This window comes from Urocampus carinirostris, chromosome 19, assembly GCF_059441175.1.
Source record: "Urocampus carinirostris isolate Australia breed hairy pipefish chromosome 19, RoL_Ucar_1.0, whole genome shotgun sequence".
Lineage (NCBI taxonomy): Eukaryota > Metazoa > Chordata > Actinopteri > Syngnathiformes > Syngnathidae > Urocampus > Urocampus carinirostris.
In genome coordinates this window covers 8944234-8959813 of record NC_142367.1, presented here as the reverse complement: position 1 = coordinate 8959813, position 15580 = coordinate 8944234, and the positions used below count along the sequence as shown (strand labels likewise).

Below are 15580 nucleotides of genomic sequence, written 5' to 3'. Positions count from 1 at the left end.
GAATCTTTCTTACATGATGATCATAATCATTGATGTCAAAAGGAGCTTTTTCAGAAATATGTACAGTATCTGAAGTGAAAAAAAAGACAAGCTAAGGAAAAACATTTGCATTCTTGTGTAGCATAGTTATTCCCAGAAGTAGATGCCAATCTTTAAAAATTTAAAAAAAAAAGATGATAATTTTTGTTCTGAGCAGACAGCACACAGCAAATGCTTTCACGGTGGCATGTTAGGAAGGCCTTTGTGTGATGGATGGGCGTGACTGTCTATGTGCGCGACTGTGATAGGCTGGTGTATGCTGTCAGTCAAACAGCAGGGCGGGCGCACTCGTCAATTGGTCCATCCAAAACAAACACGACAGCTAAAGTCACATTGAAAAGAAATTCATCAATTAAATCGGACTGAGGAAAGTCAGCAGAGCGCGAAGAAATGCTTGTCACCAGCGGGTGCTTCCTGGATTCATATCATCGGGTTTGGGAAGCCACTGAGACGGCAGCGGGAGAGAAGGCAATAGAGAAGCTGCAGTGACGGCTAGGCTAACAACACTCTGAAGTCACCCCTGCTGAACCTGTATCTCACCAATGCCAGATCCATTAAAAAGATGGATCCCCAGGAGCTACAACTTGTGGAAAACCACTACATTTGGATGGTTGCATTTTAATCATCACAGAGAAATGGCTCAACCCTATAACCTATGCTAGCGTGCAGCTAATCAGTCATTCTCTAAAGCTGCTTTCTTCAACTGAAAGGAAAAGCCCTCCAATTTTGTTGTACTTTTGTAAGATGTCAATAGAGACCTTTTTTTCATCTGCAATTCGGTGTTCTGTGATTTTTTTGTAGGTCTATAGTCAGTCAGTAAGGACTTCATCTCGAGGTAGGGTTGACCCTTGGGGGCTTTTATGAAGCTGCAACGCTACTTAGCAGATTTCCACTTTTTGTGTGAGGTTCTAGTCCCCATTAACCGTGATAACGGAGGGGTTACTGTATATATCAATAAATTCATAGTTCATTAGATTGCATATGAATTACTAATTGGGTCCAAAACACAAAATTCTATCATATATCAAAGTAGCATTGGAAGCTACATGTAAGGTCTGGCAGCAACACCCCCCCCTCCTCCTCCTCTCCTTCATTTGGACCTCAACGTGAGGGAATTAAAGCATTTTGACCCCCACCTGGTGAGCTCCCGTAATGCGGCGGCTCAATGGACTGTGGCTCTATTCAATGGCACAGCTATAAATAATGTAGGGAGGCTAGCGCGCGAACACCAAGGGCTAATCACCGTAGCGCTGTCAGCCGGCCGACAGGAGTGCTTGTTTAATTCACCGCAACACATCTGTCTCCGTTCTGCCTTATTCGATTCCCCCGATTCCAATGAACGACTTCTCAGGCGAGTGATCGATACTCTTCCCACTGTGAATCGAGGAAAGCGAGATCTTCATACATCTTAGACCGAGCCGGCAAGCGTACGTACTAAATGCTGAAGGAAACTAACCTTGAACGCGACACAAAAGGCAATCCAAATTCAATAAGTGTACTTTATGACATGAGCATGCCATTAGCGTGGCAGCATTTGGATAGCGCCACCACCTGGTGATGATCGAGAATGGCGGCAACGTGCCGTGCGATATGCCTCGTTACCAAAACGCTTACCCCAAAACAAAAAGAGGAACTGCAAAAAGGAAAAATGGATGGTAAATAAAGTTGCAACGACAAATTCAATAATTGGCAACTCATCCACGATTGACTGATTTCCATTGATAGTTGGATTGAGATCGCATTATTGCAGACATTGGAGATTTGAAAAACATGCAAAGAAATATGCATATTCAGACTAAGTGGTTTTGCTTACTCCTTTCATTATCAGAATCTAATATTTTTTGATCTTGCTAAAGGATTATTCTGATTTGTCCAAAAATTCAAATTCAAATCTCAATCCAATTATTACATGCATGTAAATGTTACTTACCACTTGAGTTTTCGTTGTTTTTTTCTGCTATATTTTCTCATTATTATTATTATTTTCTATATTTGGGGCGGCAGTGGCTCAGGAGGTAGAGCGCTCGTCTTGGGATCAAGGGATCCCAGTTCGAATCCCGCCTCATCCGTGTTACATGTCGAAGTGTCCTTGGGTAAGACACTGAACCCCTAATACCCCCAATAAGCAGGTTAGCGCCTTACATGGCTGCAAGGCCGCTATTGGGAAATGTGGAGCACATTGTAAAGCGCTTTGGGAAGTCATTGACTTGAAAAGCGCTATATAAATGCAGATCATTTCATTTTCATTTCATTTCTCAAGAAATATAAGTTTAATAACTATTGTGTATATGTGTTACTGACTGACTATAGACCTACTATTTTAATCATTTTAAAAACTGTTCTCAGGGTTTAATATAAAAACATTTTAGTTCATCCAATTCAAAGATCAGGTTAAAAAACAATCCTTTTTTAAGATCTCCACTTCTTGTAAAAAATATTTACAAAGTCTGTGAAAATTCTAAAAAAAATAAAAATAAAAAAATAAAATAAAAGCAGTAGCGATGGGCTCTATAAAGATATTAATTCGTGAATGACTCAAACAAGATTGTGTTTTTAAATATTGAACGGTAATTAGATTGTCTATTCTGTTCCGGCAGTCTATGGCTTGGATTAAGTGCATTATTTTCACTTACACAGTTGTTAGCCACATTGAAAAAAATTGCATAACTTAGCAGTTAATGGTAAATACTTTAAAGTTTTACGGACCTTAAATACTTATGCTAGCATGTTGGAAACAGCCGCTAGCCACATTAGATAATGACATTGCTTTAGTGGCCAACTACGGTTTGGCGGTTAGCATAGCTTTAGCTGTCAATGCTAAATAATTTAGCAGCTCATGCCAATTTCACCGGCCTTAACTAATGATGTGGACACAGGCGCCAGTAGCCACTAATGCTAGTGTATTTGCATGAATGCCTGATGTTTAATCAAGCAAATTGAGTTTTGAAATGAAACCCTGCCCTAAAAAGAAGGAGTATTACCTTATGCTTACAACGGAGAGTCAGTTAAGCTTTAAGAAAAAAAATTAATGAATAAAACACGAAACTAACTGAAGAGTTCTCAAGCCCCGTCTGACATTGATGATGCCCGACAGCCCGTCACCAAGTCGGACTGCAGCGTGCCGACAGCCGGCACGGTCAAAATAAGTGGCCGACTAGCTTTGCGATCTTGACGATCAGCAGCTTAGGCAGTGTCCGCTGAAGACGCGGTAACTGCAGAAGCTAGCACGCCATCTTCTCTGTCGGCGTTGATAAATGCAACAGCTGAGTTAGCGCTTACTCCCACAAGAGGATTAGTTTCGCCTAAATCGTGTGTCATGTTGTTGTTGTCGTTATATTATCATCTTTACAATAGGTGATGCCATCCACTGTAACAATATTTTCCCCAAATCTTAAACAATTGTTCCTAATCCATGGGACGGTTACCCATCATGCACTGCATAAAATCCAGTGCCATATCCTTTTGTTCATTTATCATTTTATTGATTTATCATTTGCTATTATTTTTCTATTTAACAATTTTACTATTTTCTATTCTTAAAGAGACACTGCATAATATTTGACAACTAGATGTCACAGCTTTGTATAGTGCGAACTAAAACGAGACTTAACAAGCACAATGAGGAAAGAAAACTACGGAGACTCAGATTTTTATTTTTTCCAAGCCCTTTTGAAGTTTTTGGGTACCCTTTAAAGCTCCAACGTTTGTTTTTTTAATTTCAGGGGTACCCGTAGCTGCAAGATGGCAGACATACGTGTCAGCTCCTTTCAGGTAAGGCTCATGTTATGTAAAATAAACACAAATTCCTCGACCTATAATTATCTTAAGAAGTGTACGTTTATATGATAGTTCATGTTTTTTTCCTCATTATTCAAACCAATATTGTATTTCTTTACCAATAGGAGGCGCTAAGTAATACAAACTGTCCCTTTAAAAAAATATATTTTTAAAAAAAGGTCAAACGTTTTAGAAAAATAATTTTTACTTTTTTCAACATTTTTCACCACCTTTTTAATTAAAAAAAAGACTATAAATCACTTGCTATATTAGATAATTCCCCCCCAAAATTTAAAAGTATATAGTCAAAAATAAAATAATACTACAAATTAAGTACAGGCATGAAAATCTTTGAGGCCTTAAATAGGTGAGAACGGTGTGGAAGAAAATACTGTATTCATTTGTGTATAAAATTAGTATGATATTTTGTTTGACTTTTTAAAACTAAGAATTCTAAACAACAAAATTGATCTGCAACCTCAGTGGAAATGTTTAAATCTAAGCTTAAAACTCACTTCTACTCTATAGCATATGATTAACCTACTCTTCTCGTCGGCTCCAGAGCAGGGGAATGTATAATAATAATCTGAAAAATAGGCTGTGTAATATAGTGTAATAACCTGTGAAGCCCTTTGAGACTCTTTGTGATTTAGGGCTATACAAAAATAAAATGACTTGACTTGACTACATGCAGCCATGATTCAAGTAAAAATTATTGACAAATATAGACACAATACCAACATAAAATTTACGATATTGCATGTCCTTCAAAGTACGAATCTTCATCAGATACACCAAAGATTTATTTCCCGCGTTCATATCTTCCAGGACGACTTTGTTTTCTCTATTCTCTAACATTCAATCATCTCTGGTACCCCAAAGAAAAATACAGTTAACAACAAGATCAAATCTAATCCACATTACACAAAAATGCAGTACTCCTGCCTGTGCAAATTTGACCAATTTTAATTCAAACGCATCAGCTCAAATGCCCGGTTCACTCTGGAAAATCTGACAATAGCCCCTCCTCCCCTCAAAGCATTTTCTCCTCAGATATGTACAATTCACGTAGGTCACCCTTTTTGACTTCAAAATGGTGAATTTGTCCAAATGCAAGAGATTTTCACACCAGTATTATTGATATTATGATTACATAAATATTGTTAATCATTATTGTTATCTAGGTAAAAAAAAAAAAAAAAAAAGATTTCAAGGTCAACGGAGGAAAATTATGCGGCAATCGATTGAAAATAAATAAATAAAGTCTTGATCTCAACCTCATTACAAAAAAAAACCCTGAAACGTGTCCCAACTCCAGAGGAATATAAAGATGGCGGCTGAAGAGAAAAGATCTGTTGTGGGACAGCAGATTGGAGACGGAAGCGATACTAAAGAGGAGCTTTTCCTTTTTTATGGGGATGTTGGGAATATGGAAATCACATGGAAGTTTTAAAACATTCCCTGCAGCTGTAAAAGGATTTTTCAGATTTTTTTCCATTGACAAAAATTATGTCGTCATAACCTTATGGATTCTCATGATAATTTTCTCCTTGCATAATACACAAACATTGAAATAAGAATAACAAATATTCAGTGAGCCTGCCACGACATATTTTGGGGAGGATTTTCTTAACACGTCCATTGCCACTGAGATATGTTAGTTCATACAAGGCTCTAATATATTGATACATTTTCAGAAGCATTGTCCCCGAGTACCAAAAAGTAAATATACGCTTTTATTATTTTATTTTGATAAACTATTATGAAGTGTTTGGCGCTGCTCATCGTTAAGTATCAAGCTTTTGGGAAGGAATTCAGTAGAATAGATCACCCGTAGATGGCATGAGTGGGTTTGATCCAATCTTTGTCCACACATCGAGGAAGCCCCCACATTCTTGCGTTGCCTCCAGTATCCAGCGAATGAGAGTGTGTAGGCGGTCCATATGGTGAATACGCGCAGTGAGGCAGTGTGGTGAAAAAGTGCAGATATAAGTACAGACAGTGAATGCAAAGCTTTTTTTCTTTCTAAAAAAGGTGTCTAAGTCCCCTTCATCATTGTTGGAGCAGAGAGGGGTGGCATTTTGTGCATGTCCACAATTGCCATGGTGAGAGAAATCGTGTGATCCAGTCACCGGAAAAATGGGGATTTGAAAAGTTCTAAGTTCAAGTCATGTCAAGTAATTTTTATTTGTATAGCCCTTAATCACAAAGAGTCTCAAAGGGCTTCACAGGTTATTACACAGACTATTTTTCAGACTTTTATTACACCATCACCTGATCTGGAACCAACATGAGGGCAAGGAAAAACTCAAAAACCTCAACATGAGGAAAATGAAGAAACCTTGAGAAGGGACCGCACAATGTGGACTCCCCCTTTCAGGATTATCAGAGAGCAAAGGATGTTGCAATCACAAGATATTGTCCACGAAAAGTATAGGTTATTCGTATGCTAAAGAGTAGAAGTGTGTTTTAAGCTTGGATTTAAACATTTCCACTGAGGTTGCAGATCGGATTTCAGGGGGAAGAGCATTCCACAGCACCGGTGCCCGGATGGAGAACACTCTCGAACCAGCGAAACACTTCCTGGCAGTGTTCTTGTAATAAAATGTAATTTTGCAAGCAAAGTTGCCTAGTGTTTAGGGGAAGTATTTTTTAGACAGTGGATGGAGGCATTACAAATGCATAAAAAAAGAACTGAAGTGAAAGTTTTGCTTAAAAAATGTAATAATTTCAAAATAATAGTTAATAATTTTACTGGAAGGATTCGAAGAAGAGAAATGTTAGTCGAATGACAATATAACATTCAAAAACTATTATTCACAAAATGTATAGTAATAGATAATATGTTTAAAATATTCTAAAAAAAAAAAAAAAACCAACAAAAACAAATATGGCCTTTCTTGGAGCACTTTTGGCAAGGTTTTTTTTCCCACTGGCCTGACTCAATTGCACTCTCACTCTACTGACACCGAATGCACTCTGACCTCGAAAGATTTTTCATCGCATCAAACAGAAAGACCGTTAAAGGGGGGAGTCAAAACTCTCACGCGCTTGGCCTCTCATGCAAAAATAAAATCATTTCAAAATAGGGGAGGGAGGGGGAGTCAGTATGCAAAAGCGGGCCTGCCCAAGCGCCGCCGGCCATCGCTGGTGTAGCTCTCACATCTTCACATCAAAAAAAATAAAAATTCCCCACTCGGCTGCGGCTCCCTGCACCCCCCCCCCCCTCTCGCTTTTCCCACACTCCCCCCTCTCTCCTGGTCCCCGAGGCCCTCCCGACGTCATCAGACACCGCAGCCAAACCTCTGCAATTCAACTATTTAATTCCACCAAGTTGCTGCCTTATTAGCTCAGGCTACGCTAACACTCAACTAACTTTTTTTTATAGGTTATTGTTCAACAAAATCGTAGAAAAATGAGTATGTTTACATCAAGGCAATAATCCCATCGGAAATGGAATATTGCTGGTATTCTCATGAAGTAAACATGCAAGCCTATGAAAGTCTTAGTCCAACTGCAATGGTTGGGTTACATTGTAACGACTAATGTGTTCCTGGAACACAATCATTTCTTTCAGTAAAGCGTTGCAGTACGCGTTACTAGTAAAATAATGCAACTCAAATGCCGTGACAATATGGTGCCATACTCTGCTACCTGGAAAGGGCAGATCATTAGTAACAAATAGGGCTGCACGGTTAACCCAATTCTAATCGATATTGCGATAGGACGTAGTGGGATTGTGTAATCTGAAGACACTGTCTTTTTTAAGGATTAATAGTTCCATGTTTTCCCACCTTTGTTATTTGACAGGTGGATTGTTTGGCCAACCAGAATTGTCACAGTTTGGGTTTTAATGACGCCGGACAAACAGAGGCAAGTTTTAACAGCAGTAGCCAATAAAGGTGAGTCAAAGTTTGCAAGTCGTGTGTGCGCAAATGAAATAGGCTGGTATATGTTGTCAGTCCAACAGACGGGGTGGGTAGGCTCAAAACTGGCCACCGAATCAAACGACAGCGACGATGGAAATGTTCCTAAAGCATAGGTCCAACGTCTGAAAAACATCTAAATGCAAAAAAGTAGAGTGTGCGCTCTGTAGAGATAGACTTATAGTAACCAAATTTAGAAGTATAAAATACAGAAATAAGGGTGTCATTTACTGTATATGAGCATAAACAAAATGAATACCCAATGGCTTCACCCATCGCCCAATATCTCCTTACGTTCAGTTAATCGATGCAGTCCCGATTGTGTTTGTGAGAGACCTATTTGGTGAATTTTATTGCCTTTTTTGGGCCTATGAAGGCTAGTGATAAGGAGAGGTTGCAAACGATGACAACAATGATCGAGTTGAAGGAAATAATTGCCAAACACGTAAATAGTGTTTGAGTATTTACCATCCAACTGATGTTGCAGTAAATGTTTTGAACTACTCTTAGTTTTATCTTTATCATCTACACATTTAAATAATCATAGTTGGTTACATGTTTTATTAATATTTTGGGTATGTATTTATTTTATTATGTGGCTAGTTTAGGTTTTCAACTTATATGCGATGAAGGCTTATATGTGAGTATGTACGGTAAATACAGTTTTTGGTTATAGTTCACGATTAATTACAACGATAGGAGTGATATTGTTATATATTATACAAAATTTTACATGAAAACAAAACATAGCACGACCAGGACGGAATGTATGCGATAAATAAACATTCCCTAGTATTGTTGCACTTAGATATATGATTTCACATCAAACTATTAATAAATCATCAGCAGTCCTGTTTAGAAAATCATTTTTATATTTTTTTACATCTACAGTATATGTCACAGAAATAGCCAACTTATAATAAAAGGGGATTTATTATCCATAAAATATGCTCACTGTGATCTTTTCAAACAGATAATGCAATTTGGATATATTTAAATGAGAAATGTAAGTAAACTCAAGTGTCATTTTCAAACCTGGGCAACGTCTGTGGCAGGCAAGACAAAGAACACCCAAAATAGTCCATTTTGACAGTGCGGGGGAAGCGGCAAGGGGGAGGCTGAGGGAGTTTACCAGCAAACAACCTCATGGTGACATCCCTTGTCTCACCTGTCAATGCTCCGCGAGTTTGAAGCGTCAAAAGAGGACGTGGCCGCCACTGCCGGCCAAATTAGAGCCCAGCACCTGTCACCGGGACAGAAAAATAAAAGAGGGGCGGGGGGGGGGCTTTTCCACTCAAACTGTGCTGACTCCCTGTCAGAGAGAACAAAGTGGATTTATATCAGGAATAAAGTTGCAGCAACTGCAGAGCGTCTTTGGAAGCCAGTTGCGAACTCATAGGAACAAATCATTAAATATTTGGGAAAAGCACTTGAGCTTGATGATCGGATAAACCCAAAAAGTCTTCCAAACATTTTGCAACTCTAAAGCCAAACTCAAGCTAGAGTGTTCCCAAAAATAAGTAATGTAAACACAGGATTGTTACTAATATTTTCTTTGTTAATACGATTTGAAACAACACAAAATGCACCGTTTTCATCAGCGGATGCAGGCATTTTGAAGACGGCATCACAAACGTTCAGGCTTCAGATAGCGACCAATCACAGGTCACCTGATTTTTGAAGACGAGCCCTGATTGGTCGTTTGGCTTGAACAACTGTTACACCATTATCCTCAAATGTCAGCTATAATGGGCACAACATTTTCAAAAACGGGGAAAATTGTTTAATATTACTATTTTTTACACAGCCCAGATTTTTTTCTTATTCAAATGATCAAAAACCAATCTGAGGATACGATTGAATTTTATATATTTTTGCCAAAAAATAGTAGCTTGAAACCGTTACATAGTACAAAATAATTGAAAGTTCGATATTTCAATAAAGTATGCCTTAACAGTAACTTAAAAGAGCCCTCATTTTGTATTTTCCACCACGCCCAAATGTTTTTTTTCTTACTTCTAGCAAAGCTGTTCGGGGCAGAACACATTAAGTAGGAGGAATAGATGGAAAGGGGAGTGTTGGAGAGTTATGTCATGCTTGTCAACGCAGGTTTTTTCTTGTTTCTATTTGTTGGTGTAACATGAAAATGGTGAAAGCAAAAAGAGCCCTACATCAAATACTGTCCAAACTCCAACCCAAACCCCAGGAAAGATGAAAAAAGGAGAGTTTATCTGAGCCCATCTAAGAAATGCATGGACAGGTACACTTCTTATTAACAAGCTGACTGAGGCTGCAATGATGACACAAGCCAGGAAATGGTAGATAGATAGAGAAAGATAGATAGATACTTTATTCATCCCCTAAGGGAAATTCACATTTCCAGCAGCTTCCCTGAGCTGAGAACAGTACAATAATAAAGCCAAAAGAATACAATATATAAATACCCAGTGTGACGTGCAAATGCCCACTGTAGCGTGTTATATAGAGTAACTAAATAGTGCTACACAGAATACATATTGCAGTAAGATTCGGTAATATCCAATGTAGGTGGTGTGGTTTAATGTGGGCCTTTACTCTGCCGGGTGGAGTTAAAGAGCCTCATGGCATGAGGAAGAAAAGATCTCTTCAGTCTGTCCGTAGTACAAGACAGTGACAGCAGTCTGTCGCTGAAACTGCTCTTCTGTCTGGAGATAATGCTGTGTAGTGGATGCGATGGATTGTCCATGATTGACCTCAGCTTTTTCAGTGCTCGTCTCTCAGCTACTGTTGTTAGGCTGTCCAGCTCTTTGCCCACAACTGAGCTCGCTTTCCTAGCCAGTTTATTGAGACGAGAGGCATCCTTCTTCTTGACGCTGCCTCCCCAACACGCTGCCGCATAGAAGAGGGCGCTTGCCACTAAATCGATCTAGCCCATTTTATGCTAACGGGCACTGAAGTAGGCCTCACAAACTCTAAAAGCAGAACTCAATTCAAAGAATTCCATGGTCCCTCACTAATCGAAAAACTACATTTTTATTGAAATGATCTTTGTAAAATACAAGTTAAAGGAGTCGTGTCCGAAGTCCAACCGGGGGCCGGTTACAGCCCACCCTATTTACGACTCTAAATTAAAAAGAAAAGTTGGTTGTGAGGGCTGCCGGTTCCAGGACAAGTAGAGTATTTTTCCACCAATATTTGCAAAGAGTCTGCAGCTGTTTTTAAAGAAAAAAATATCAAGAGGCAGTGCCAGACAAAACATGCTGACTACAAAAAGCAAACTGTAAACAAACGCTGTGAAAAGGTGAAGCATCTGGAAGCTGTATTAATGGCACAGAGGCGCTTTTTCACGAGACCCAGCAAGTTAAATGAAACCAGGTCGCGATGCTGATTGCCAAGCACTGCAAACCTTACACGGAGGGTGAATTTATTGAAGACTGTTCAAAGAATGCCAAGCTGAATAGTCAGCCTTCACACAATTTAAGTTTACCAAATCTGTTTTTCAAGTTTGAACACCCCCCGAGTTAAAACATTAAAAACATACACATTTTTTGTCGATTTTGAAAATGCTGTGGAAATCATCATCATTCGACACAACTCTCAAAATAGCCACTAGGGGTTTAAAAAAATGGTGGTTATCACTTATTGATTCATATTACTATTTATTACCTACTTTCTTTCACAAATATCATTATTAGTTATCCTAGTTTAGTGATCATAAATCAAAACGAAGACATTGTTGAGTTGTTTATTTGAGTCAAGGAGTGGCTTGAAATGTTTACTAATTGACACCATAGTAGAACAAACTCATAAAAGCGTAACTCAACCCAGATAATTCCCTAAAATAAAATCACACTCTATTTAGATGAATAATATATTTGTGGACTATAATTTAAATCAACAAAAACAGATTTTTTTGGCGATTTGCAGGGGCGGCCATTTTGAAAATGCTTAGCCAATATGTGACGTCATCATCCGTCGACACAATTTCAAAATGGCCGCCAGGTATTAAAAATGGTTGATATTGTGCTGTTATTGACATCATTAGTGGTGACCTGTTTAAAACAAAATCTCAACTTTGTTGTCAATAATGAGTATTTTTTTAAACCTCAAAACTGTCAAAGTTCTATACTGAGCGCATGAATACTGTACGTATGGTAACATTTAAAAAATAAAAATATAAAATGTTCTCCCTTTGTTTTCATAACAAATTGAAATTTCAAGACATTTTATTCCATTTTTTTGAAAATATATTTTGGATAGTGAATCCAAAACAACCAGATTTTGTATTCTCTGAAGTTTGGCCAAATCACCGCGGACGTAGTTCTCTGAACTGTCAGAACCGAAGCTCGGTCCTACCTGGGACCTGTTGGCTCCTCCTTCCGGTTCCGTCCAGTCACGCCGCTTTGACCCCGCACCTTCAAACTTTTACCCCCCGAGCTGCAGCTTGTATCCTTCCAATTGACTCGGTCCAGTCACGCGAAACCGGTGTTCTGCTCGCCGCGCGTTTGGGGGAACTCACGTTCGGAAAGCGGACGAGTTGGGAGTTGGAGTTCGGCTAGCTGAGTGGCTGCGAGGTTTTTTGCAGGCAACCATCGGAGGCTTTCGCGGTAGCTCGGAAAAAGGAACGCCGGTGTTGAGCCCGCCCACTTTCCTCTTGTTGGCAACTGTACCGGAACCGAGCCAGTCTTTTTTTTTCCTGCTCTTCTCCAGATGCACAGTGCAAAATCATAATAGAAATTCGTTTTCTATTATCTCGTTTAAGGACACATTATCATTTTTATAACTCTTAAAAAGTCTCAAAATCTTCAGAAAATGTTTGTGATATAAGTTTTCCCTTTGAATTAAAAGTGTATTTTGAATAAAACGGATTTTTTAATATCAATCAAGCAGCATTTTTTACCAAAAGCTAGCAAGTAAAAAGAACTTTACAAAACAGTCAAGCTGCGTTTATGAGAGATAGGAAATGCGACACTTCCGACCTCATGCTAGAAACCCCACTCAAACTGTAGTTTTTATTTTCTCTTTTTCTGTTTTCTCTCTTTTTTAGAGAAAAAAATCAGCCTTTTTGATTTCTTTCTTTTTTGTTTGAAATGAGATATAGATTTTCCCCTTTCCACAAATTACAGAATTTCCCAGCCGATGACATAATATAGCAGATATCTCATCTCATCTCATCAGCTGCACCGCTTATCCTCAGTAGGGTCGCGGGGATGCTGGAGCCCATCCCAGAAATCATCGGGCAGTGGGCAGGGGACACCCTGAACTGGTTGCCAGCCAATCGCAGGGCACAAGGGGACAGACAACTCACTCGCTCAGTCACACCTAGGGACAATTTGGACCGGCCAATTCACCTGAAATGCATGTCTTTGGGATGTGGGAGGAAACCGAAGTGCCCGGAGGAAACCCACGCAAGCACAGGGAGAACATACAAACGCCGCACAGTAAGGCCGATAGCTGGATTTGAACCCACGCAGGAGGTTCCCACGACCTCAGAACTGTGCCGCACCCGCGCTAACCACTGCTCCGCCGTGCTGCCCTAATATAGCAGATATTTTTCTCTTTTTTTCTAATTGTATTATTTGAGGCATATGACCAAGGTAGATAGATAGATATTATTTTCTATTATTTTCTATTTCACCACCATTTTCAAATGTTATCTTACATTATTTAAAGGGTGAAATTTAGCAAAAGGAATATGGCAGATGATCGTTTCCAAAAGATACTGTATGTATCTCATTTTTATTTAAGTCAAGTCATTTTTATTTGTATAGCCCTTAACCACAAAGAGTCTCAAAGGGCTGCACAGGTTATTGCACAGACTATTATTTCAGACAATTATTACACCATCCCCTGATCTGAAACCAACATGAGGGCAAGGAAAAACTCAAAAACCTCAACATGAGGAAAATGAAGAAACCTTGAGATGGGACCGTACATGTGGTAATCCCCCTTCCAGGATGACCAGGCTGCAATGGATGTTGCAAGTACAAAAAGTACAGAGATATTGTCAACAAAAATATAGGTTATTCATATGCTATAAAATAGAAGTGTGTTTTAAGCTTAGATTTAAACATGTCCACTGAGGTTGCAGATCGGATCTCAGGGGGAAGAGCATTCCACAGCACCGGTGCCCGGATGGAGAACGCTCTCGAACCTGCGGAACACTTCTTGGCTCTTAGGATCATCAGTAGACCAGCGCTTTCAGAACGAAGGCTTCAGACCGGAACATAGGGGGAAATCAAATCTGAAAGATATGAGGGAGCAAGTCCATGTATGATTTTGTATAGTACCAAGAGAACCTTGAAATCACATCTTAGGCTAACAGGGAGCCAATGCAGGTTAGCCAAAATCGGCGTAATGTGATCGGACTTTCTTGTCCTAGTTAAAAGCCTCGCCACAGCATTTTGTACCAGCTGAAGACTCTTGATTCTGGACTTCGGGAGACCGGAGAATAGTGCATTACAGTAATCGAGACGGGAGGTAACAAACGCGTGAATTATAATCTCCGCATCCGACTGAGACAGCATAGGACGAAATTTAGCAATGTTGCGAAGATGGAAGAAAGCGGTTCTAGTAATTTTCTTCACGTGTGTTTGAAAGGACAGATCGGGGTCAAATATGACACGTAAATTTTTAACTGAGTCACTCTGTGTGATGTGACATTTGTACCAATTGAGTCCCTCAGGAAGTTAGTTTGGGGCACCATCCTTTATATGAAAGTTAAAGAGGAGTGTTTATGATTTGACCACTAGATGTCACTGTATTCTGTCGTGCAACCAAAACCGAATCACAAGAGAAGATAATGCCTTTTTTAGGCCCAGGCTTTCGCCAGCTTTTTCAGGTACCCGTAGCAGCAAGATGGCAGACAATTATCTCATTTACTGCTAGGTGAGGCTCATGTTATGCAATAAAAATAAATAATAAAAAACAATGGAGATATCAACCAACTAGTATTTAAAGAAATGCACATTTATATATTTAGTTATTTTTTGCTAATTACTGAAATTAATAATATATTTTTTCAATGAATTACTTTTTTACAGCTAGGTGGTACTGAATAATACACACAGTCTCTTTATGTGCAGCCCCTGAGGTTTATGTGTTAAATTAGAAATGATTTATTGTCATATTAATGCTTAATGGTGCTTTAAGCAATAAATATATATATATATATATATATATGTATATATAGTTTATCAGAACTTTTTTGTGGGAAACCCAATTCGGCCCAACCTCACCCTATCTGGCGGCCCCCAAATGAATTGAGTTTGAGACCCAAACAGATGACTTTTATTGATTTGCCTGTGGTTTTATTTCATCCTTGTATGCACTCCAGGGACTCCATTATTTATAAACAAAAAGTTTGTCTCCTTTCCAAAAATCCAATCAAGTTTGGAGTCGGGTGTAAACACTTCCAAATGGGAAAAAAAGTGATGAGATTATAAAATGGAGAAAATAACTCACTGTGTGTTCTGCCTAAACAATAAATGCCAAATATTTATCCGGTATGCTTTGCATGATGGGAACTTGTCTTTTTTTATGTCTATGTCTTATCCACTGAGGTGGAGATGAAACATCTGCTTGTAAATACTGAACAGGGAAGAAAGTATCGTTAAGTATCGGGCAATAAAAGCAAAGGACAGGGTTCGTGCACCATTTTCATTTCCAAATTCAAGCAGGTTTAAAGAACTTTCAAAGCCAATTTTCCAATTTTTACAGTAACATTCAAAGAAAAAATCCGGTGTAAATCATGTATTTTGCAGAGCCACAAATATATCTGAGATTGACATATGTGATTGTTGTTCTTATCAAGACATGTTATTTTCAGATCTTGAGTAAATCAAAAATATTGTGGTTTG

General features: G+C 38.8%; 1 protein-coding gene across 1 annotated transcript in view; it reads right to left on the bottom strand.

The window, feature by feature from the left end:
• The window catches only part of LOC148347172 (retinoic acid receptor alpha), a 199957-nt gene extending 187621 nt beyond the window's left edge, over positions 1–12336 (bottom strand). Inside the window, exon 1 of the mRNA XM_088324375.1 lies at positions 12078–12336. The gene's annotated coding sequence lies outside the window, so the exon portion shown is untranslated. The remainder of the gene's footprint in view (positions 1–12077) is intronic.
• Between the last annotated feature and the right edge of the window lie 3244 nt (positions 12337–15580).